This window comes from Bombina bombina, chromosome 9 (assembly GCF_027579735.1).
Source record: "Bombina bombina isolate aBomBom1 chromosome 9, aBomBom1.pri, whole genome shotgun sequence".
Taxonomy (NCBI): Eukaryota; Metazoa; Chordata; class Amphibia; order Anura; family Bombinatoridae; genus Bombina; species Bombina bombina.
This window is the reverse complement of record NC_069507.1, coordinates 215,309,267-215,335,615: the sequence shown is the minus strand read 5'-3', so window position 1 is coordinate 215,335,615 and position 26,349 is coordinate 215,309,267. Positions and strand designations below refer to the sequence as shown.

General features: G+C 37.0%; 1 protein-coding gene across 1 annotated transcript in view; it reads left to right on the top strand.

Annotated features, from left to right (window-relative positions):
• The first annotated feature begins 16,889 nt into the window (after positions 1–16,889).
• Positions 16,890–26,349, top strand: part of BUB3 (BUB3 mitotic checkpoint protein) — a 51,637-nt gene continuing 42,177 nt past the window's right edge. The window contains exon 1 of the mRNA XM_053692612.1: positions 16,890–17,008. The gene's annotated coding sequence lies outside the window, so the exon portion shown is untranslated. The remainder of the gene's footprint in view (positions 17,009–26,349) is intronic.

Genomic DNA, 26,349 nt, shown 5'->3' with positions numbered 1-26,349 from the left:
AGTTCACCTTCCTATACATTACCATTATATAAGATTTAAAAGTGTTAATTCCTTTTTTTTTAACATCAGTTTGTATATTTGTCTATTAACTCCCTCTCTAGCAATCTCTATATTTAATCTATCTATCTATCTATCTATCTATCTATCTATCTATCTATCTATCTATCTATCTATCTATCTATCTATCTATCTATCTATCTATCTATCTATCTATCTGTCTGTCTGTCTGTCTGTCTGTCTGTCTGTCTGTCTGTCTGTCTATTCTATCTGTCTGTCCTTACGTTCTATCATCTATCAATCTATCAATCAATCAATCAATCTATCTATCTTTATATCTATCTTTCTTTCTATCATCTATCTTCTATCATTCTATCTGTCTGTCCTTACTGTCTATCATTTATCAATCTATCATCTATCTATCTATATATCTATCTATATAATCTATCTCTCTGTCCTTACTGTCTATCATCTATCAATCAATCTATCTATCTTTATAATCTATCTATCTTTCTTTCTATCATCTATCTATCTATCTATCTATCTATCTATCTATCTATCTATCTATCTATCTATCTATCTATCTATCTATCTATCTATTATTCTATCTGTCTGTCCTTACTGTCTATCATCTATCTATCTATCTATCTATCTATCTATCTATCTATCTATCTATCTATCTATCTATCTATCTATCTATCTATCTATCTATCTATCTATCTATCTACTCTATCTCTCTGTCCTTACTGTCTATCATCTATCTATCATCTATCTATCTATCTATCTATCTATCTATCTATCTATCATCTATCTGTCTGTCTGTCTTTCCTTACTGTTTATCATCTATCTATCTATCTATCTATCTATCTATCTATCTATCTATCTTCTATCTATCCATGTGATTTAAAGGGACAGTTCACCCAAACATTTTCTCCCCTTTAAATTATTCTCAATGATCCATTCTACCTGCTAGAGCATATTACATTGTTTACAAGTAGTCCCTTTACTCCTATTTCAGCATTTGAAATAGCTGATTTAGTCTGTGGTATAGCCACCTATACTGAAAGTTTCTATACTGGAGTATATGCTATTGACAAGCCTAAGTATACACAGCCAGCAGAATAAGTTACACTCTCAGTGGGATGCAGAATAGTTAAGTAATAAAATGATCATTTTCCATTGTTCTCTCTATGTATTGAGCTTTGGTGTTGCAGACAAATATAAGATAAGGAAGCAAGTCTGTGTACACAAAGTGATAACATAATGAGATCTGATATTCAACCCATAGTAATAGGCTGTGGTTTCAAAGCACAAAACCAGCTACTTCATATACACAAATAAACCTGCAATTTCTCAAATATTTTATATTCTGCAGCTGGTATAACAAGTCATTGTAAATGCATTAATATACAAACATTTTTACAGTGTACTGTCCCTTTAAGATTATAATAATTTGCATTTCACAGAATTACTAAACCCTAGAGTTTACAATAAACTGTTTGGTCTACGCCTGATGATGATAGTGCTGTATGTATTTTATTGCAGGCTCATTTGCAAATGTCTTTGTCATGTTCCAGAAATAAAAAAGTATTTGAATACAAGTCAAGCTATATATCAAGTGGATCTGCTGTACAAAGTGGATAAGTGGATCTATTGTTTTTAATATAATTCATGCATATGATAAAGTAGCATTTGTTTCATCCTCAGATATAGACCTCATGGAAGTATATTTAGTGATTACTCTTCTTCTTTTAGAAATCTTATAAAAATAATAATAATGATAATAATCAATGTTTGACTTCCTAAAATTACCTCTATCTATCTAATCTATCTATCTATCTATCTATCTATCTATCTATCTATCTATCTATCTATCTATCTATCTATCTATCTATCTATCTATTAAAGGGACATAAAACCCAAACATTTTCTTTCATTATTTTGGAAGAGAATACAATTTAAAAAAAGTTTCCAATTTACTTCTATTATCAATTTTGCTTAGTTCTCATGTTATTCGTTGTTGAAGATATACCTAGGTAGGTTGTGCACATGCCTGAAACACTACATGACAGGAAATAGTGCTGCCACCTAGTGCTCATGCTAATGTATAAAACTGCTGCCATATAGTGCTGCAGACACGAGCATACTCATGAGCTTACATACCTGCTTTTCAACAAAGGATTACAAGAAAATGAAGAAAATTTGACAATAGAAGTAAACTGTAAAGTTGTTTAAAATTGTATGTTGTAGGACATTCCCTGAGCTTCCGGGGGAGGAGCACAGGTGTGTGTCTAGGTGCTGCACCTGTTTCGATCTCTCCTGCCTACAAGCTATTGGCGAGAACCACGCCTAAACCCTCCACCTGAGGGCGGCTTGTACTGCTGATTTTTTATCGCTGTCGGATGCTCGGTAGTGCCATAACATTGCACTATTGCTGCGTGAAGCAGCTCTGCAAGGGACCCAAATTTGGGGTTAAAGCCAACCATCTGCATTAATGACTTTGTTGCTATTATTCATTGCCGATATCAAAAGAAGGTCTGTGGCTGGGATAAATATCTCCTAAACTAAAGTAGCTTATATCTCTAGTGCCGGGGAACCCCCCTGTTTGGTCTTATAGAGACGGATGGTGGATGCTACTGATATCGCACTGTGGTGTATTCTCCGGAACATTGAACTGTTACCTGTTTCTCCTGTGTTGCCCGATACTGTAACAGGGAGCCGGATCTACTTTGTCCCCCGGTAAGCCGCGGAAGGAGAACGGCGGCTGAGCGGCTGGAGTCCCTGGAAAAAGGCTGTGCCCATTGGATCACTCGGCTTCCGCTATGTTGTGGTGAGAGGGGTTAGGGCCTCGTATCGTACGAGGTGCCTGTGTCGGAGCCCCTGTTGCACAGAGTGCCATTCTATATCCTGACTGGGCCGCTGCTCTCGAGCTGGAAAAGCGCTCCTCCTCCCACCGGTGCTGCGCGAGGGGGGGCTGCTGGTATCAGAGGCTCACTAACTGGTGGCTGAATCCCGGACACACAGGACGGGTAATGTAGATAATCTGCAATGTCCACAGATGCTTAATTCTACCCGGAATGACCAGGCTTACTTTGGGATGGTTCTCGTCTGATCTCTGTTATCCATCCCCGAAATCTACAGAGACTCTTAGGTTCTCTGGGCTCCTATGTTTATCCCTACAGGACTGGTTCCAAATAAGCTGGACTAATTGGGCCATTAAAACTGGTTGACAGGGGTAAAAGTGTTTAAATTTAAAAAGACATGAAAGGCTATTTCTACTATAGTTAACTCGTTATAAAGGGAAGAAAGATATTACACCTATTGTATATTTATTAGCTAAACTTTTCTGGTTGCATACAGGTGTTATACTTTTTACAAGTTTTTGCGCATAATACATCTCTTTTTTCTCTTTTTTCCTTTATTGTATGGAATGATGATACCCTATCATACTGCTTCCGGTTAAAACAATGCCTGGCTGTGTTGGCCCAGAAGCCGTTAGTTAGTGGTGCTAGAACTAAAAATCCATGTTTTTGTTTTTTGTAAAGTACCTAAGTCTGTACCTCAACACTCTAGGAATTGAATGTATTGCTTCTACCACGGGCTTACTGTTGTCATACAGGGTCACTTAAAAGTGCTTGAAAATATGTGCAGGATGATTGATGGTAAAACCCAGTTGTATACATAAAAATAGAACTGACCTAGCAGGTTACAAAGGTTGTTCACGGTATAGAATTAATGCAATTGTGGAAAACTGTAAGTGCGCTAGGAGTTCATATAAGTTTTAGGCTGTGAGCATATGCAGGTACAGCACGGCCAACAGGAGTAAAAGTGTTTAAAGTTAAAAGCTGTGACAAGCTATTTTCATCATAGTTAACTTTCCATAAAGGGAAGAAAGTTATTACACCTATTGTATATATATTAGTTAAATTTTTCTGGTTGCACACAGGTGTTATACTCCCTACAAAATATTGAAGGCTAAAATTTTTGGCTTATAATTGATCATTGTATAGAACTAATGCAAGTGTGGAAAACTGTAAGTGCGCTAGGAGTTCATATAAATCTTAGGCTGTGAGTATATGCAGGTACAACACGGTTAACAGGAGTAAAAGTGTTTAAAGTTAAAAGCTATGAAAAGCTATTTCCACTATAGTTAACTTTTCATAAAGGGAAGGAAGATATTACACCTATTGTATATATATTAGCTAAATTTTTCTGGTTGTATACAGGTGTTATACTCTCTACAAGATATTGAAGGCTAAAAAGATGTTAGAAAATGTGCGCAGGAGGTAGATGGTAAAAACTGGTTGTAGACATATAAATAGAACTGACCTAGCAGGTTACAAAGGTTGATTATTGTATAGAACTAATACAACTGTTGAAAACTGTAATTGCGCTAGGAGTTCACATAAATCTTAGGCTGTGAGTATATACAGCTATACCCAGGGATGTCTATTGATCATTCCCTTTAGTCACAGACACGAATGATCTTACTTCACGGCTAATTTACGCACAAAAGAAGGTAGAAAATAAAAGGAGAAAAAGTAAAATAAATTTAGATAAGACACCACTCTTTCCTCACTCCCTTCCTTCCTATTTTTCGTTCTCTGGGGTCTTTTTCCCCCCTCTATCACTTTAGATTATTTTTGTGCTGTTTGTTTTCCTTCACTTCCCCTCCCCCACTAATTAATGGACAAGTTCCTACACTCCCAATCCAAAACTTCACCTTTAATCATGTCTGCTAGACAAAGGGATAAAAGAACTAAGCCTAGCATTGAGACGGCTGGCGAGATACAGCTGGCCCCACGTGACTCCCTTAGTGCTCATGAGTCCATTGACCTACAGACCCTAGTTTCAGATATATCTATGGCCCTTGCACCTAAGTTTGAGTCACTTAAAACTGAGATAAAGTACGAAATTGCCCAGCTAAGCTCAGAGATTAAACAATTCTCAGAGAGATTTTCTGAGGTAGAACAAAGAGTATCGGATCTTGAAGATCTTACCATAGCCCAAAACACTAAGTTAGAAGTTACTTCCTTAGCCCTGGTTAAATTACAAAACAAAGTAGAAGATCTGGAAAACCGGGCTAGACGAAATAACTTAAGAATTATAGGGGTTCCCGAGGGGAAGCAATTTGAAGATTTAACTAAACTGATCACTAAAACACTTCCAACACTGCTGAATATCCCTGAGACATATCAGGATATTGTCATAGAACGAGTACATAGGTTAGGACCAGTATCCTCTTCAAGAAACAATGTGAGGCCAAGACCAATCCTAGCCAAATTTTTGAATTATCAAGACAAATTGATGTTTTTGCAAGCTTTTCGAAAGAGTCAGCCCATACTCCTGGAAGGGACAAAAATATTGTTGTTCCAGGATTATGCCGCAGATACTGCTTTTAAAAGAAAAGAGCTGGCACCGGTTTGTACCAAACTGATACAGCAAGGATTGCGTGCAACAATTGTTCATCCTGCTAAGCTTCGACTGGTCTATGATAACACCTCATATTTTTTTGAGTCTGCCAAAGCGGCAGAGGCCTTTTTGTCCAAAAATAACATAGCTCAATAGATTGTTTTTTTTTTAGCATGAATGGACTCATTGGGGTATTACCAGGTTGGGTTCCTTTCAGATTAGGGTACCAGACGGTCCAAACGTCTGGGTTTTGTCTTGTCTGTTTTTTGTTTTTTGGGTGTTTTTTTTTTTTTTTTTTTTTTTTTTTTTTTCCTCCTTCTTCTCTCTTCCTCCCCCGCTACCGCCTCCCGTCTTGGGTTGTAGAGTTTATATAAAATGAATGGGATTAAATTTGTTTCCTGGAATATAGGAGGCCTTACTTCCCCTATTAAGAGAAAAACGATTATTTCTTATCTTAAGAAAATAGGCGCTTCTATTGCTTTTTTACAGGAAACACACTTGAAAACACAAGAAATCCTCAAACTCAAATCTGCATGGGTAAAAGAGGTCTTTTTTTCACCTAGTTGTAGTCGCAAAGGTGGAGTTGCTATTCTCTTGGGGAAAAAATTTAATTACGAGATAATTCAGAGTCAGTCAGATAAAGAGGGGAGATATATTATTTTGAAAATTAAGATTGCTGGTTGTTTGTATACGTTATGCAATGTATATGCCCCAAACGTTTTTGATTTGTCTTTCTGGGATGCGTTGCAGGCCAAGCTTATGACATCTGCAGAAGGCTTCCTCATTTTAGCTGGCGATTTTAACATGGCTCCGCAGTATCCATTAGATAGAATGAGGCAGCAGGAATTCTCTAAAAAAACCAAAAGGGATAATCTTGAGTCAAAGTTGTTTTCTAGGATCTTTTCTAACTTGAGAGTAAGGGACATTTGGAGACTCCAAAACCCAGATACGCGGGACTTTACGTGTCTGTCAAAGGCACATAAGTCATTGTCCCGGATTGACTTATTTTTGATTGATGAAAGACTATGTAAATCCAAAGTATCAGCTCAAATATTGCCTATAACGGTATCTGATCATGCCCCAATTTGTTTTGAATCTCAAATCGGCACATCTTTGCAGGCCAATAATCGCTTCTTCTATCCTAAGTTTTTGTCTTCTGATGTTAAGTTTAGAAATTTTTTGGAAACCAAATTTGCGGATTTCGCTATGTTTAATGTAGAGGCCAGGAGTCGGCCGTCTTTGTTTTGGGAAACGGCTAAAGCAGTGATGAGAGGGGAGATTCTTGCTTACACTATTAGGCGTACAAAGAGTCTTAAAAAGCGTGAGAATGAACTGCTTCAGGCAGTCACAAATTCTTATAATCTATACTTACTGGAAAAGACACCCCAGAAGTGGGCCAAATACACTACTGCATTAGAGGCGAGAGACTCATTGTTGATATATAAAGCCACCCAAAAGGATATACGTTTTTCTGCAAAATTCTATAAGTACGGGAATAAGACGGGTAAACTTCTAGCTAGATTAGTTAAGCAAGATTTAGGATCCCAGTTAATTGACGGTCTCTATAGAAAGGGGCAAATAGCCAGCTCTCCACAGGACCTTATGCAAATTGTTTTTGATTATTATCAATCTATTTATTCGGCTAAACCAACTGATACCTTGGAACGTCAGAGGTTTTGGTCAGGCATCACGTTTCCATCATTAATAGCATCGTTAACGGAAGATCTTGAATCTCCTATTACTGAAGCAGAAGTGGCTAAAGCTATTAGTAAGTTGGGATATAATAAAGCATCGGGACCGGATGCAATACCTAATGAATTCTATAGATCGATACCAGATATTATAACACCGTACTTAACTACATTATTTAATCATATATATATAGAGGGCAATGCTCCTACATCTAGCTTTACCGCATCATTTACGTCCCTGATTTTAAAGAAGGGAAAAGATCCAAAAGCAATAGAATCTTATAGGCCAATCGCCCTCATGAATACGGATTATAAATTGTTAACTACAATCCTTGCACAGCGGCTGCAGTCCCTTCTCCCTTCTATTATCAATTCAGATCAGGCCGGGTTTATGAAGAATAGGAATTCTGCCGCCAAGATAAGAGAACTTTTGTTAACCTTAGACTTTTTTTTCAATACTACGATCTCCGACCAAAGGGGAGGAGTAAATGAAGCGGATTTGGCAATATTAGCCATAGACGCCGAAAAGGCCTTTGATTCAATCCATCACGATCATCTTTTAATTTCTTTAGAGAAGTTTGGGTTTAAAGGCAATTTCACGAATTTTATAGATAAACTATATCATACGGCTTCTACCAGACTAATAGTTAATGGCCAGCTGTCCCCAGAGATAACTCTTCAGAGGGGAACGAGGCAGGGGTGTCCCCTGTCCCCGCTCCTTTTCAACATCGCTATTGAACCTCTTGCACTAATGATAAGACAGAGGCTTGAGGGGATTGTAGTCGCTGGACGTAAAGTAAGAATAGCATTATATGCGGATGATATTCTTCTGTATTTAGCTAATATCCGTAGGAATTTACCAATTTTGATGGCCATTATACAACAGTTTGGATCCTTTTCAGGGTATAGGGTAAACATAAGTAAATCCGAATTTCTTTGGGTTAGGCAGACAAATGACTCTCCTATAAACATACCTTTTTCTATAGTAAAGGACTCGTTTAAATACCTGGGTATAAATATATCTAGTAACCCCGATACCTGGTATGCGCTGAATATCCCTCCTGTTTTAAACAAGGTTAGAGCAGCTCTCAAGAACTGGCAGAACTTGCCTCTGTCATTATCTGGGCGCATAGCAGTATATAAAATGATTCTACTACCTAAAATATTGTATGTTCTACAGAACACTCCTGTATTACTGAAGAAAAAGGATATTACCTTATTTAATTCATCTCTTCGAGCCTTCTTATGGCAGGACAGGAAGCCCAGAATGTCACTGGCAAAACTTTCTTTCCCAATTGGAGCTGGGGGTCTGGCTCTACCTGATTTAAAGGCATATAATTATGCTTTTCTAATTCGCATTGTAGCGGACTGGTTATTTCAGCGCAACTATGTTACAAATATTGATCTCGAGACTAGCATCATGTATCCTTTTGTACCGGCGGCACTTATACATATGGACACGCCCAATATTCCGTCCCATATTAGAAGATATAAAACAATACACAACATAATTCTTGCTTGGAAAAAGGTATGTAATCTGCTGGTAATAGAATATCATGTATCCCGATACTTGCCATTTGTAGGGAATCCACAATTTCAGGATGGTTCACCCTCTTTAATTTTTTTAAAATGGAATACTCGAGGGCTTAATGATGTTTCCCAGCTGCTTGATATAGAAGAAGGCTGCATACAATCATTTGATGCATTAAGATTGAAATTCAATCTTCCACATAGTAATTTTTATGCTTACCTTCAAGCCAGACACTACGCCATGAAGTTAGTAAATGAGTTCGGCTGGAACTGGTCTTTAGTGCAGCTGGACAGGTGGCTTATCTTGGTAAAGAACGGAATTACGTCAATCTCCCCATGCTATAGGTTACTGGTATCGGACAGAGGTACAATCAATCTTGATAAGATTGCGGGTAACTGGGCTAAACTCCTGGATAGAGAAGTTGATTCTAAAATACCTTCTACCTCAATCCAAGAGGTTGCTCGGACAACTCTCTCGTCTACATGGAGAGAATCACATGTCAAGTTGCTACATAGGACATATTTTACACCAGAAAAGGGAACAAGATGTGGGAAATCTAATTTCACTATCTGTCCTAAATGTTCACTTCCTTCTGCAGATCTCTTGCACATGTTATGGACGTGTCCAAAAATTAGGAATATCTGGTCTAAAGTTCAGTTTTGGCTCTGTAGAATACTGGGTCTCCCCTCGATAAGTCTGACAGATCTGAATGTAGTTTTTCTTTTTTCTAATCCAGAAGATAAGCAGCTTAATACTAAACTGATTAATATAACTATACTGGCTGTTCGATATCTGATTTTTAAAAAATGGAAAATGAACTCTGGTCCCAGTATATCTGAAATTAAAAATTGCTTAAAAAAGCAATGTGTTCTCGAACAACATAATGTTAATATTGATAACGACAATGATATCTCCAGGTTTTTTTTAAAATGGTCAGCATTTATTAAAACATTTCCCCCTGCGGAAAGGGAATGTTTGATATATCTTTTACGTAATACTGAACTAGTCCTCCTAGGGAGGTGGTGACGGGGGTTTGAAGAGTTGTGGGTAGGGTCCCCTTTTTTTTTTTTTTTTTTTTTTTTTTCTTTTTCTTTTTCTTTTTCTTTTTTTTTTTTTTTTTGTTTTTTGTTTTTTTTTGTTTGTTCTACAATGTGCTGTTAGTTATGTCTGGGTAAAATTAATATAAAATCATCCAACAAAGAATTAAGTATTATTGTAATGAAGGAAAACTATTATATTCTGGGGCAAGCCTTAGTTAATCAATGTTATACAGTCATTTTTTCTTTTTCTTTTTAATGATCATGTCTATTTTATGCCTGTTATTATGACGTCCAATTATTGCTCCATTATCTAAAATGTATTTACTTGAAAACCAAGTGGATTGTTCTTGTTTGATTTTTGTTTTTTTTTCTCTCTTTTCCTTGCTATTGACTGTCAGTGTATTTTGTTGGATATAAATAAAGACTTATAAAAAAAAAATTGTATGTTGTATCGGAATCATGAAAGAAAATGTTGGGGTTTTATGTCCCTTTAATAATCTACTCTATCATCTATATATCTGTTCTAATGTATTAATCTTCTATCTATCTATCTATCTATCTATCTATCTATCTATCTATCTATCTGTCTATCCATGTATATTTGGTTTACAAGGCCACCTTCCACAGCCGTACTGGTGACAATGACATTTTTCTGCAAGCTTAAAGAGACAGTATACTGTAAAATAGTGTTTCACTTAATGTGTTTACAATTGCTTTTTTTACCAACTACAGAGTAAAGAATTTATGAAAATTAGCTTTTTAAGGTTTGTGTATATTAAAGCTCTGATTTTGTGTTTTGAAGCCACAACCTAATAAAATGAGTTGAGCTTGTAGGTATAATCAGATCTCATTACATTATCACATTGTGTACACATACCTGCTTCTTTATTTTATATCTGTCCATAAAAAAAATCACCAGTACTTGAAGAGATTAATGGAAAATCAACATTTTATTACCTTATCTCTGCTATATCCAACTGGGAGTGTAATCTCTTCTGCTGGCTGTGTTTACAAAGCTTATCTTGCGGCCAAAAACTTTCAGAATAGGTGGGGATACCACATGCTAAATCAACTATTTCAAATGCCAATATAAGGGTAAAGGAGCTACTTGTAAACAATTTAATACACTCCAGCAGGTAAAGTGGATAATTGGGAACAAATTAAAGGGGAGAAAACTTTTGAGTAAACTATCCCTTTAAATAGAAAACGTTCTAAATTTGGTACAATGTATTAGCAAAACGCTTTTAATAAAACTATAGCTCTTTCAAAAGTGTATTTAAGTATGCATCGTGTACCAACATTTTAAATACAGCACTTGCTCAGAGAGCCTAAGGCATACCTCCCAACATTTCAAAATTCAAAATAGGGACACCCCCCTCCCCGCGGCAAAAATTTGAAAGGGGCGGGGTTTAAAAAATCATAAGACCAAAGTAATATAAATAAAAATTTAAATAAAGTCATATCTTAGGCAGCAAATCAAACACAAGCTCAAACCACTGGTATAGCTATGTGAGCCCTGTATTTAATTAACCTTTGCAGAGACAGTGCAAAATATTTTTAACTTAATTGGACATTTAATAAAAGATTCTTTAAAACTATTCTCTGCATTCCCCATTAATATTCTAGCTTCTGGACATTAAAGTTAGCAAAAAAGCACAGTAACACACTACATAGCATATACTTACACATGCACATACACACACACAACATAGCTTACACTTATACATACAGATACACACACACTACATAGCATACACTTACACATGCAGATATACACACATGACATAGCTTACACTTATACATACAGATACACACACACTACATAGCTTACACTTATACATACAGATACACACACACACACACACACACACACACATGACATAGCTTACAATTATACATACAGATACACACACACTACATAGCTTACACTTATACATACAGACACACACACACACACACACACATGACATAGCTTACACTTATACATACAGATACACACACACTACATAGCTTACACTTATACATACAGATACACACACACACACACACATGACATAGCTTACAATTATACATACAGATACACACACACTACATAGCTTACACTTATACATACAGATACACACACACACACACACATGACATAGCTTACAATTATACATACAGATACACACACACTACATAGCTTACACTTATACATACAGACACACACACACACACACATGACATAGCTTACACTTATACATACAGATACACACACACTACATAGCTTACACTTATACATACAGATACACACACACACACACACATGACATAGCTTACACTTATACATACAGATACACACACACACACACACATGACATAGCTTACAATTATACATACAGATACACACACACTACATAGCTTACACTTATACATACAGATACACACTACACGGCATACACCTATACATACAGATACACACACACTACATAGCATATACTTACACATGCAGATATACACACATGACATAGCTTACACTTATACATACAGATACACACACACTACATAGCTTACACTTATACATACAGATACACACTACACGGCATACGCCTATACAAAAGATAGGTAGGTATAAGGTGCGCTAAGTCAAAAAATATCAAACACCTCCCTTAATAGACAATATCCCTACTAATGTCTAAAGTGCAAAATATAGAATAGAAAAAAGGGGGGGGGGGGTAAGGGAGGGCGCTCACAGCTAAAGATATCAACATTAAATGTAAGATTTTAAAACATTTATTCTAGATCATCTATATAAAATATCAGTTTGAAAGGGACGTCTCCTTGTACACAGTGCTAGATTAAAAATGTTAAATAATACAATTTGCCCAAATAAAGGTCTAAAAGAACGAAATACACTTATGGTATAAAAGTTTAAATCACAACTCATGTGTATATCTATATGAGGTTACAATGTAGCTACTTTCTGTTACTAGTGCTTAACATATATAAAAGAAAAATATGTTGTCTCTAAATAATAAAACAGAGCTGTAGCACAATGTCACTCCGTTAAAAAGGAGAGTTAAAAGTTCTTGTGTGCAATATTGCCATATAGTTTTTGAGGCTGAAGTTGAAAAAAACACAGTCACATATGTCCAAAGAAGATATTGTAAATGCCCATATAATGTAATACTAGCGTTTTTAGAGATGTCACGAAGATGTAGTTATTCTATTTTTTGCCTCTTATTGGAGATTATGTGCTCCTTAAAGTGTTATGGTACATTACCCTTAACTTCTGGTAGCGATGTGCATTCACTCGTTGCTCGGTATTCTCCTCGAGCGAGTCGGGTTGGAAAGTTTTTCCGGCGTCTGACGTCACCAAAAGACGTTCCGGTCAAACAGAAAGCTGATCCATCTGCTGCTCTTAGCCGTATACTGGAAATCCTCACAATGTATTCCCACAATGAGCCCTGCACTTAGTGCTTATGCACGCAGGGAGAGGGAACAATGCTTTGGGTATACATTTATTCCTCCAAATGCAGATCCCAAGGATGGTGAACAATAAAAGATCTTGAATAAAAATAACCCGGGTTATATAGAAAACAGTTGATGAGGGTGTTGATATAGAAAGCAATGTATCACAATCTTTACACTGCCACACAGTCGACGCGTTTCGCCCTTCTATGGGCTTTTTCAAGAATCTTCTTGAGTTGTGATTTAAACTTTTATCCCATAAGTGTATTTCGTTCTTTTAGACCTTTATTTGGGCAAATTGTATTATTTAACATTTTTAACCTAGCACTGTGTACAGGGAGACATCCCTTTCAAACTGATATTTTATATAGATGATCTAGAATAAATGTTTTAAAATCTTACATTTAGTGTTGATATCTTTAGCTGTGAGCGCCCTCCCTTACCCCCCTTTTTTCTATTCTATATTATACACCTATACATGCAGATACACCCACACTACATAGCTTACACTTATACATACAGATACACACTACACAGCATACACCTATACATACAGATACACACACACTACATAGCTTATACTTATACATACAGATACACACAACACAGTATATACCTATACATGCAGATACACACACACACACACACACACACACACTTATACAAACAGATACACACTGCACAGCATACATTTATACATGCAGATACACACATACACTCCTTTGGAATGATATGGATTTCTGCACAAATTGGTCATAAAATGTGATCTGATCATCATCTAAGTCACAACAATAGACAATCACAGTCTGCTTAAACTAATAACACACAAAGAATGAAATGTTGCCATGTTTTTATTGAACACGCCATGTAAACATTCACAGTGCAGGTGGAAAAAGTATGTGAACCCCTAGACTAATGACATCTCCAAGAGCTAATTGGAGTGAGATGTCAGCCAACTGGAGTCCAATCAATGAGATGAGATTGGAGGTGTTGGTTACAGCTGCCCTGCCCTATAAAAAAACACACACCAGTTCTGGGTTTGCTTTTCACAAGAAGCATTGCCTGATGTGAATGATGCCTCGCACAAAAGAGCTCTCAGAAGACCTATGATTAAGAATTGTTGACTTGCATAAAGCTGGAAAGGGTTATAAAAGTATCTCCAAAAGCCTTGCTGTTCATCAGTCCACGGTAAGACAAATTGTCTATAAATGGAGAAAGTTCAGCACTGCTGCTACTCTCCCTAGAAGTGGCCATCCTGTAAAGATGACTGCAAGAGCACAGCGCAGACTGCTCAATGAGGTGAAGAAGAATCCTAGAGTGTCAGCTAAAGACTTACAAAAGTCACTGGCAAATGCTAACATCCCTGTTAGCGAATCTACAAAACGTAAAACACTAAACAAGAATGGATTTCATGGGAGGATACCACAGAGGAAGCCACTGCTGTCCAAACAAAACATTGCTGCACGTTTACAGTTTGCACAAGAGCACCTGGATGTTCCACAGCAGTACTGGCAAAATATTCTGTGGACAGATGAAACCAAAGTTGAGTTGTTTGGAAGAAACACACAACACTATGTGTGGCGAAAAAGAGGCACAGCACACCAACATCAAAACCTCATCCCAACTGTGAAGTATGGTGGTGGGGGGCATCATGGTTTGGGGCTGCTTTGCTGCGTCAGGGCCTGGACGGATTGCTATCATTGAAGGAAAAATGAATTCCCAAGTTTATCAAGACATTTTGCAGGAGAACTTAAGGCCATCTGTCTACCAGCTGAAGCTCAACAGAAGATGGGTGTTGCAACAGGACAATGACCCAAAGCATAGAAGTAAATCAACAACAGAATGGCTTAAACAGAAGAAAATACGCTTTTTGAAGTGGCCCAGTCAGAGTCCTGACCTCAACCCGATTGAGATGCTGTGGCATGACCTCAAGAAAGCGATTCACACCAGACATCCCAAGAATATTGCTGAACTGAAACAGTTCTGTAAAGAGGAATGGTCAAAAATTACTCCTGACCGTTGTGCACGTCTGATCTGCAACTACAGGAAACGTTTGGTTGAAGTTATTGCTGCCAAAGGAGGTCAACCAGCTATTAAATCCAAGGGTTCATATACTTTTCCCACCTGCACTGTGAATGTTTACATGGTGTGTTCAATAAAAACATGGCAACATTTCATTCTTTGTGTGTTATTAGTTTAAGCAGACTGTGATTGTCTATTGTTGTGACTTAGATGATGATCAGATCACATTTTATGACCAATTTGTGCAGAAATCCATATCATTCAAGAGGGTTCACATACTTTTTCTTGCAACTGTACATACAGATACACACACACACTACACAGCATACACTTATACATGCAGATACACACACACACTTATACATACAGACACACACTACACAGCATACACTTATACATGCAGATACACACACACACTTATACATACAGACACACACTACACAGCATACACTTATAAATGCAGATACACACACACACTACATAGCCTACACTAATACATACAGATACACACACACACACTACACAGCTTACACTTATACATGCAGATACACACACATACACACTTATAGATACAGATACACACTACATCATATATGGGTATCTGTAACTCATTGTATGAGGTCCTGGGGTTGGCAAGCACATAAACTGGCAGTCTGAGGCTGCCACTGTTCGTTACCCTGGTGTTGCACTGCTCATCATATAAAACTGAAGGCATGCTAATATCACCAGGGGTTAGACGTCATCTCTACCAGGGGTTAGAGGTCACCATTACCTGAGGTCAGAGGGTATACAGCCTTCTTACTCCTACTTAACCCACACACCATTAATTTTCAACAAGGAATCTAACAGGTATATAACCCTGGGAGAGAAAAGCCAGCTGCTTCTGAGTATGGGCCCAATAGAACTTAATTTTTTTTATTTTTTTTTAAATGCATGGGGCAATTCGGGACAGATGGCTAGCAACCCGGGACAGAGGGACAGACCCCTAAAATCGGGCTGTCCCGCAAAAATCGGGACAGTTGGGAGGTATGGCCTAAGGTGCTTATACTATCTGTTAATTATTCAGTTTATTAGTTGCTGACATGATAAAGGCCCCACTGGTGATCTGAGCAGCTGCAGTATATAAAATGCTGGTGCACTGACAATATCTAGCTATGCGTCACATACACTTAAACAGTGATAACTTTTACTAGAAGCCTTTTTTGCCAATACATTTATACTGCAAATATGTTTATATTCAGATGTAATTCATCTATGTGCATTTAAATTTTGACTGCAATGTCCCATTAAATAATTTTAAATACCATATTTTAGATGTAAAGAGAAGGAAGTGTGCATCTTTCTTTAATTTAAAAAGAAATAAACAAACGAAAAAAGAAAACATACTTTGCAACTTGCAAGTTCCACTTATGGAAAACAAATTGTTATAATTAGCGATTGCTTAACAAGTAACGGTATGCCCGAAGAGAGAGGACCATACTGTAGATACCTTGATCTGTTTACTGACGTTTTGTAAATTTACAGTAATAAGTAAATCAGTAATACTGCAGATGCTTATTTCGAATATTTTCTACTTGTTCGACACCATTAGTTTTACACCAACACAAATACTGCACTCAAAACCCCCTAGTAAGGAAAAGCCATCCACAATATGGCGGAACTTGAAATTTGTCAGAGAATGCAGCCAACCAATGAATACATCATTACGCAATTGACGTTCTCCCGTCGCCAAACGAGACTCAATAGCCATTGGATAACGGTGATAATTTTCAAAACAACCTATCAGCGCGAGCCTTGTTGAGAGGCGCCTGGTTGTGCTTTTACTTTAGTGTCTTTTTTGAAACCGAAGATACTGGAAAAATACGGTGAGGTGGCGGGAAATATTTTGTATTAAAATCAAAATGTGTAGCAGCGAATCTGAGGTGTAGAGCCCTGGGGTCGATGGGTGTGTGTCATGTTAGTTTTGTGGTAGTTTGTGTATACACAATCAAGACCTTCTCTGCCGAATATTATCATGCTTGCTACACAAGTGATATAGTAATAAGTGAAGTGGTGTTAGGCCTTGGCAGCACCTAATTTTATTCGGCCAATTTAATTTTTAGCCTAAACGTTGAGTCTTGCAAGCACAATCAATATTTTAGGGGGTAATTGAAAAATATAAAGCAATGGTAATGCATTGTGCTTGCTTCATTGTTTTTGATGTGTTCTAGTTTTACATGATTTAATATTCTGAGTTGGATTTAATTTTAACGATACAGTATGTGGACTTTTTGGCTAGTAGTGTGCATTGTATTCCCTTTGCTCCCCTACAATGAAAATTGCTTATATATATATATATATATATATATATATATATATATATATATATATGTGTGTGTACATACAGTGTGTGTGTATATATATGTATATATATATATATATATATATATATATATATGTGTGTGTATATAGGTAAAGGTGTAGTTTAGTGTCCTGTCCCATATTTGGAAGGTACCACATCCGTGGGGGAGCATTAATAGGTTCCCAGTGGGATTTGCGGCGCCCGGGAACGATATTGAAACATAGCATTGCAGCGCCCGGGAATGATATTGGAAAAGAGCGATGATCTGTCCCAATGCCAGCCCTGGGCGGCGCGACCACAGCTGGGAACCTATCCATAGTCTGCCCCCCCCCTCACGGTAACGTTTTGAAGTAATTCCCATGGTAAAGTGTACATTTCTGAAGTAAATCCCACGGTAAAAATATAACATGTTTAGATAAAATGTGGAGTTGATACAGCTCTGTTCCAATATAGTTCCCAGGCACCGCCACTGCCGCTGGGAACCTATGCATGGTCCACACCCCACGGCAGGATGTGGTACATTCCGAATTTGGGATGCTAAACTAAACATTTATTTAGATAGATAGATAGATAGATATATATATATATATATATATATATATATATATATATATATATATATATATATATATATATATATAGATAGATATCTCTTTTTCCATAGTTGCAATGAGAATTTAAAGTGAATGCACGTTTTCACGAATGAAAGCCCTGTTTTTAAAAATACTATTAAAAACTGGGCTTTCATTTGTGAAAATTTACATTCACTTTAAAGGGACACTAAACCCAAAAATGTTCTTTCATGATTCAGATAGAGGGGCCGATTTATCAAAGTGTATCACGTCCGCCAGACGTTGCTGAATGCCGATAGCATACACTGTTGGCATTTAACATTGCACAAGCAGTTCTAGTTAACTGCTTTTCAATGCCGTCCCCTACAGATTCGCGGCCAATCAGCCGCTAGCCGTGGGTGTCAATCATCCCTATCGTATAGGATCGAGTGGATTGTTGTCCGCAGCCTCAGAGGCAGCGGACCAGTTAAGGAGTAGCGGTCTTAAAGTGAAAGTAAGGTTGAGTATATCCCTAGATATGCTTATATAAATCTATTAAAAATAACCTCACTTTCATTCATCATTTTTTATTAAGTTGTATCTATCATCATTTTTTTGCCCTCAAAGCCGCAATACTTGTTAGCTTTTCCTTCGACTGCATTATAAATTTTTTTTGCCTTCAGTCGTGACAAAACAGCTGTATCAGAATTTCATTGGTCCCCCATGGGCGTCTAGCCTGTTCTATTTACGCCCCCATTTTCAAATGTGCATGTGGCTATCCTTAAAGTTCATCCACGATCAGATGCGCGTTCACGATAGCCGCATGCGCATTTAGAACTTCAAAGGAAATCCCTTAGTGACGTAACTCAACTGAAACAATATACTTTTCTAGAACTTAATAAATTTCGCTTGCTCGTTAGTCATCGGGGAATTCTCTACTTACAAACAAATTTATATTATCTCCGCACCCATATTAAACAATGATTCAATGTTTAGTATCGAAGTGGAGCTCGTATCATTGCGCATGCGTGAAATATTGGGCTGACGAGAGCGTGCACGGCTAATGATGTATAGAGCGGGTGGGACCGCTCTTTTCTCTAACACTTGTAAACCCGGAAGCTAGCAGGGGGCAGAGGAAGCTAGCTAAAGGTACACAATATTAAATATAAATTTCCTAGTATAGGAACTTTTTTTTAAGCATAAAAAGTTAGCGACTATCCTTTATGGGAGATGTATTATCAATAGCGTTGTTGGCGGAACTAAAAATTTACTTTCACTTTAAAGGACCAGTCAACACTGTACATTTGCATAATCAACAAATGCATGATAAGAAGACAGTGCAATAGCACTTAGTCTGAACTTCAAATGAGTAGTAGATTTTTGTTAAATAAATTGCAAAGTTATGTCTATTTCCACTCCCCCTGTATCATGTGACAGCCATCAGCCAATCACAAATGCATATACGTATATGCTGTGAATTCTTGCACATGCTCAGTAGGAGTTGGTGACTCAAAAAGTGTAAATATAAAAAGACTGTGCACATTTTGTTAATGGAAGTACATTGGAAAGTTGTTAAAAATTGCATGCTGTATCTAAATCATGAAATTTAATTTTGACTTGAGTGTCCCTTTAAGACCACTGCTTTATAACTGCTGTTTACGGCGAGCCTGAAGGCTCACGCAGAAACCGGCATCGGGGTAAAATCGGCCCCAGTGAATGAAATTTTAAACATAATTTATAATTTACTTCTATTATCTAATTTGCTTCATTCTGTGGATATTCTTTGTTGAAGAAATAGCAATGCACATGGGTGAGCCAATCACATGAGGCATCTATGTGCAGCCACCAGTCAGCAGCTTCTGAGCCTATCTAGGTATGCATTTTAGCAAAGGATATCAATAGAATGAAGCAATTTAGATAATAGAAGTATATTAGAAATATGTTTAAAATTGCTTGTTCTTTCTAAATCATGAAAGAAAAAAATTGGGTTTCATGTCCCTTTAAAAAAAAAATAATTCCAGGGGCATTTTGCAACAGTGCAATCAAATATGCTAGATACCACATCAGTGTCTTTACTACCATCATTTCATCTCTGCCCCAAACAGTCTATGTAAGTTGCACATAAAATTTTCAGAATATTAAATATGTTTGTTTTAATTTTGTAAACCTCAGAAAATTTCACAGATGTTGTTCTGCTCTAAAATGCTGTAGAGTGTTTTGCAATATGTAAATATACACATAAGACCGGGGTCCATTTATAAATGTGCACATGCAAAGTTCTCAGTTTGAGGTCCTGTCTACCCGTGATTGCAGCACTGTTTGTGTGTATCCGCCGCCCCTTCTCTTGAGCATGCAATTTGGTGAGAGCAGGGGCTGTCAATCACTCCAGTTGGATTAAGTTGTGTTTTTAAACCGCCAGTTCAGAGGTGGTCTTGCTATCAACTATCTGCTAGAGGCTTGGCTATATGAGCCTGCTCAGCAGGAGATCTAAGGCTGCACCTTGATAAATGGAACCCTTTATATCACATTTTACAACCAAGGACAGATTTTTACAATAAATTAGAGATTCTTGTGACGATTATATCACTTGACAGAAGCCAAAACACATACTGTCCCAGGAAAAATAGGGACAGTTGACAACTATATTACTAAATTGTAGTATCAACTTCACTTTACAAAAAAATTATCACAACAGGGACCTATCCTGCTGAATACCTATCCTGCTGAATACCAGTGCATTTCAGTTTTAAAAAGAAACATCATTTTTCAATACACATACATTAGCAGAAATGCGTCTAGTACAGTACACTTCTAGTAAAGTGGTTTAGTGATGTCATAATTCTCAGGTCACATGCACAGTTGAAACATTCAAGTGAAACTTTGATAATGTTCATTACTATGAATATATTAAAAAAAATTGTTCTAACCAACATTTTATTTTTAACAGGAATGTTCTGTATGCAAAGCTGAATGCACAGTAGTGTATTTCAGATTTGACAAGAAGCATTTTGGTCTATTCTTTTGTCTGTAAAAGTGCTTTTGAGAAATTATGTCTTCTGTGATATATTTTTTCATGCACACTTCTACCCTAGTTTATGCAGCTAAACAAAGTGCATGCTCAAAATGCTGGTGAATTCATATGGAGCATGCATGGTTAATGGTGGGAGAATATGCATGCATACACACTTTATGGCCAAAAGTACATGGACACCTGAACATCACACCTATGAACGTGTTGGACATTTTATTTCAAATTTATACACATTTATATGGAGTTGCCCCTCCCCCTCTTGCTGCTATAATCACTGTCAATCTTCTTGGAAGGTTTTTCACAAGATTTTGGAGTTTTCTCTGTGGGAACTTGTAATAATTCCGCCAAAAGACCATTTGTAAGGTCAGGCACTGATGTTGGAGGAGAAGGTCTGGTTTGCAATTAGAGTTCCAATTCATCCTAAAGACAGGGCTCCACAAACCCAGGAGCAGGGAGGCACTGGCTCCTAGAATTCTACTCTGTTTTTTTTTTTTTTTTTGATTATTCTCCATATATCTATAAACAAATATGACTTAAAGAAAATAATAACACACACTAGGAAATATGACTGTCTGGCCCCTAAAAGTATTTGTCTCCTAAATATTCTTACTAACTCCTAAATTTTAAACCGTTTTGTAGACCCCTGTCCTAAAGTTTTTCAGTGGGGTTGAAGTCAAGATGATTATTTTTCTGATTAATCGGATAAAATATATATATATTTTTTTTCCTATATTTAAAATAAAATCCACATACTGAGTGTTACAAATATAAACTTCCGAATAACTTTACATTAACACAACTGTGTTTTTTTTTTTTTTTTTTTAACCGGCAGCAGAACAATTTTTTTTTTAATTGAGCAAAAATAAAACCAAACAAAACCCACAAACTGTTTGAAAAGTGCACAATACCATATTCAAATGCTAAAAATGTCAACATGACCACAAGCTTCTGGCTAAGGCTGGCTCTCTTTTTGCAAGCTAATTTGTCTGCAGCAGAGAAGAGGGGCTCAGATGGTGTTGAGGTGCCTGAGATGCATAAGTACGGTTTTGCCAATTTCACCAAGGTGGGATATTTATCTTTGCTTGCTCTTCACCAATGCAAGATGCCTCTTAAAGTAAGCCTGGACTTCATTCTGGCATAAAAATATCTTGAATATCTATATGCAATGGTAAATAACCAGTTATAAGGTTAGGGAAAAAATATCTAGTCAGCTAGATATATACTTAGAGAGGTTGAATTTAGTACATATTACAATGAATTAAAAAATATAAAAAACAAAAGTCAAAAGCACTAAGGTCTATATATCAATAACAGCCTTACACATTTATCTATACAGTACATATAATCAGCAATAGCAAGCGATCCACTAATAATTGTGCAAACAAATAATAGTGCAAATCAATTCAAATAACACAACCCATTAATCTAGGGCTAGGTGTAAATAAGCTAGGCACAATATCATGCAAAGCATAGTCCCAAATCACCTTATTTAATATTAACAATCCAAATGATAACTCCTATTTTATTTCTTGGTTGCACATAAGCCAGGATTAATTGTTAATTTATACTGTCTCGAAAAAGTAAAAATTTGTTGATGTCGTTTAGGTTAAAGGCATATAACCATAAAACACAATACTATATGCAGAAGCTCATTGGAGTGAAGCAGCTGATGTGCAGACCAACTAATTGCAAACAAACTATTTTCATAATCAATTAGTTGTTGCAGTGTATATGTATGTGTGTATATATATATATATATATATATATAAATTATACACACTGATTGTCATTAGCTCAGCCATGTGTTCAGTTCGAAACCAGTAGTGCATTGATGCTCCTTCAACAAATGATACCAAGAGAATGAAGCAATTTTGATAATAGAAGTAAACTGGAAAGTTGTTTAAAATTGTATGTTCTACCTAAATCATGAAAGAAAATGTTTGGCTTTCATGTCCCTTTAACCCTTTCAGTGCTAAGCTTTAAAGGTTAGGCGATTACCTTTCCAATGGTGGGTCTTGGGGGTCTGTAGCTGCTTAGATGCCTGAGATACAGGCTTCTTAGCAGCATGCCCCCTTTCCCTATATTTTGTATTGTTAATTTTAAATAAAGTTGCGCAGTGACGTCATTGCGCGTGTCGTCACTGCACATAACGGGAAGCCCCGGTGATGCCTGTCACTATGCAGGCCCGATCTCCGGGCTGGGAGTCAGTGGGAGCCCCCCGATTGCTCAAAAGGTGGTTGAGTGCTAGCGACGGCTCTGAGCTGTTGTTAGCACTCAATACCCAAGCAGATCTAGTAGGGCAGAGATTTCACAGCTTCAAATTGACTTGTGGCATTCAGTGACACCTTTTAAAGTCACTGAGCTTTTCAGTATAACCCATTGTAATGCCAATATTTGTCTATGGAGATTTCATGGATATGCTTTGGATTTTATGTACCTCTTAGGAATGAGTGTGACTGGAACACCTGGACTCAGTAGGGGTGTTCCACATACATTAGACATATTGTGTGTGTATGTATATGGAGAAGCCAGATCTGGGTGCAGTATGTTATGACATCAAAAGACAAACGGACATTCAGGTACAAATTTACACTCGCTTGGTGAGACCTCAATCAATATGAGGTAAGGTGCTGGTGTGGAGGCTCTATTTGGCCTGATATGACATTGAATACTGGAAAAATTCATTAACAGTGAGAAGCATCGTTGGATGTCGTATCAGGCCAAATAGAGCCTCCACGCCAGCACCTTACATCATATTGATTGAGGTCTCACCAAGTGAGTGTAAATTTGTACCTGAATGTCCGTTTGTCTTTTGATGTCATAACATACTGCACATATATATATATATATATATATATATATATATATATATATATATATATATATATATATATATATATATATATATATATATATATATATATATATATATATATATATATAACAACAAAAGTGAGTACCCCCCTGTGCAATATTACTTAGTGAATGTCAATTTTGAAATTCGATTAAAAACGGGGGCACTTTAATTCATCAAAATTTACATTTCACTCCTGTTGAGAAAAAAAAATTGCCTTTTAATCTTCACAGCTGCTCCAGCTTCCTCCACCCGTCGTAAAGCCTCTTCCTGGGTCTAAAATGAGGAATCCGGCTTCCTCCAATCACAGCGTTGAATCAGACACTGATTCCCACAGGGGGGAAGCTGTGATTGGAGGATGACTTATCCATCATTTCTGACTTCAGAAATGGCTTGCAACGACCGGAGGAAGCTGGAGCTGCTTTCAAGTTTAAAAGGTACAGTTTGAGTACATCAGCGATTTCCAATTAGCCTAGTTGCATGAACATGGTTATAAAATGACCTGTGAACATCAAAACTTTCTAAATTTTAGACCTATGGGCTGTGTCTAACTGCATGTGCATGTCTGCATCACTGCTCCACATGGAAAAGATTTGCCAGAGAAATTAAAAAAAATCTGATTATGAAACTTTACAAAGGTGGAAAAGAATACAGGAATATCGGTGACCAACTAAGAATCAATCAAACAAGCCATAATACCATGGCACTAATGAGAGCCACAGAGTCTGTCTTCCTAAAACACCCTAACATGACAGATTTTGAGACTATCTGAACTTGAATACAGGTGAAACAATCAGCTGATTAGTAAACGTGGTTATTTTACCTACTCTCCACCAAGGTAATACTGAAAATCTGACCTGTTAGGGAGGCCTGCGGACAGGTTTTAAAACCAGTTTTCTAAATTGACTCCATGTACAGTGCACTACTTCCACAATCTAGCTCTGGAAAAACAGACTAGCAAGTGCTTCAGACTTGGCTGGAGTTATCAATGGAAATTGGAGTTTATCTGACTGCTCACACAGTGCGACGGATATTGCATAATGTCAACCTCCTATGGACGGTGTCCAAGAAAAAAACCTTGCTTGCTCTTCAGCACAAAGCTGCAAGATTAAACTTTTGCTAAATAACACGAAAAGAAGTCTTATGAATATTGGGAGCACATTCTTTGGTCAGATGAGACCAATATACATTTGTTCAACTCGGATGGGGTCCAGCATGCTTGGCATGAGCCTGGCAAGGACTAAGATAGCGAATGCATAGCTCCAACAGTGAAGCACGGAGGTGGGAGTGTAGTGTTCTTCCCAGGGCCGCCTTAGTGAGTGCACCACCTGGCTGATTTTACTGACCACAATGGCTAAAATTTAAGCCAATATTAAACCAACATTAGTTAATATTAAAATGTTTGTTGCTCATTATTTCATCAGTTATATTATGCAATTAAAGGGACAGTCTAGTCCACAATAAACTTTCATGGTTCAGATAGGGCATGTCATTTTAATCAACTTTCCAATTTACTTTTATCAACAATTTAACTTTGTTCTCTTGGCATTCTTAATAGAAAGCTAAATCTAGGAGGTTCATATGTTAATTTCTTAGACCTTGAAGACAGCCTCTTATCTGAATACATTTTGACAGTTTTTCACCACTAGAGGGTGTTAGTTCATGTGTCATATAGATAACACTGTGCTCACGCAGGAGTCAGCACTGATTGGCTAAAATGCAAGTTTGTCAAAAGAACTGAAATAAGGGGTCAATCTGCAGAGGCTTAGAAGGTAATCACAGAGGTAAAACGTATATTAATATAACTGTTAGTTATGCAAAACTAGGGAATTGGGTAATCAAGGGATTATCTTTTAAAACAATAAAAATTCTGGTGTAGACTGTCCCTTTAATCAGCATTTTCTGTAATTTATAAATATTACCTAAAGAGACATTAAACTGCTTGGTACAACTATCCTAGAATGTTAACTACTCACCATGTTGTTGCATTTCATCCTGTTCCTGCAGCTCTTTTCAAATCCGTTCTCCTTTTTTTTAATTAAAGGAACCGTAAACTTAAAAGATGTTACATAAGTCTGCCCTATGTGCTGAATTATGTAACACTATCTTAGCAACAGCTTGAAAAATGAAAAGATTCAAGAGATTTACACTTGCCTCTCTTCCGCTCCTTCTTAAAGGAGCCAGATACTGAAGCTCTGCCTCTTTGTACTGCGGCGGCCATCTTGGAGTTCAGGTATTCTCACAGCCTCTGACATAAGCCTATTTTTTACAGCTGTATAATGTGCTTCAGGTTAAAGTGATTGTAAATTCAAATAGTCTATCATTAATCGATGCAGCTATAAAAATAAGTAGGTGTTTAATTAAAAAATGTCAATACCACCTTGTATTAATGTAAACTAAAGCAAACTGCTCCGATTGTAATGTGCGCT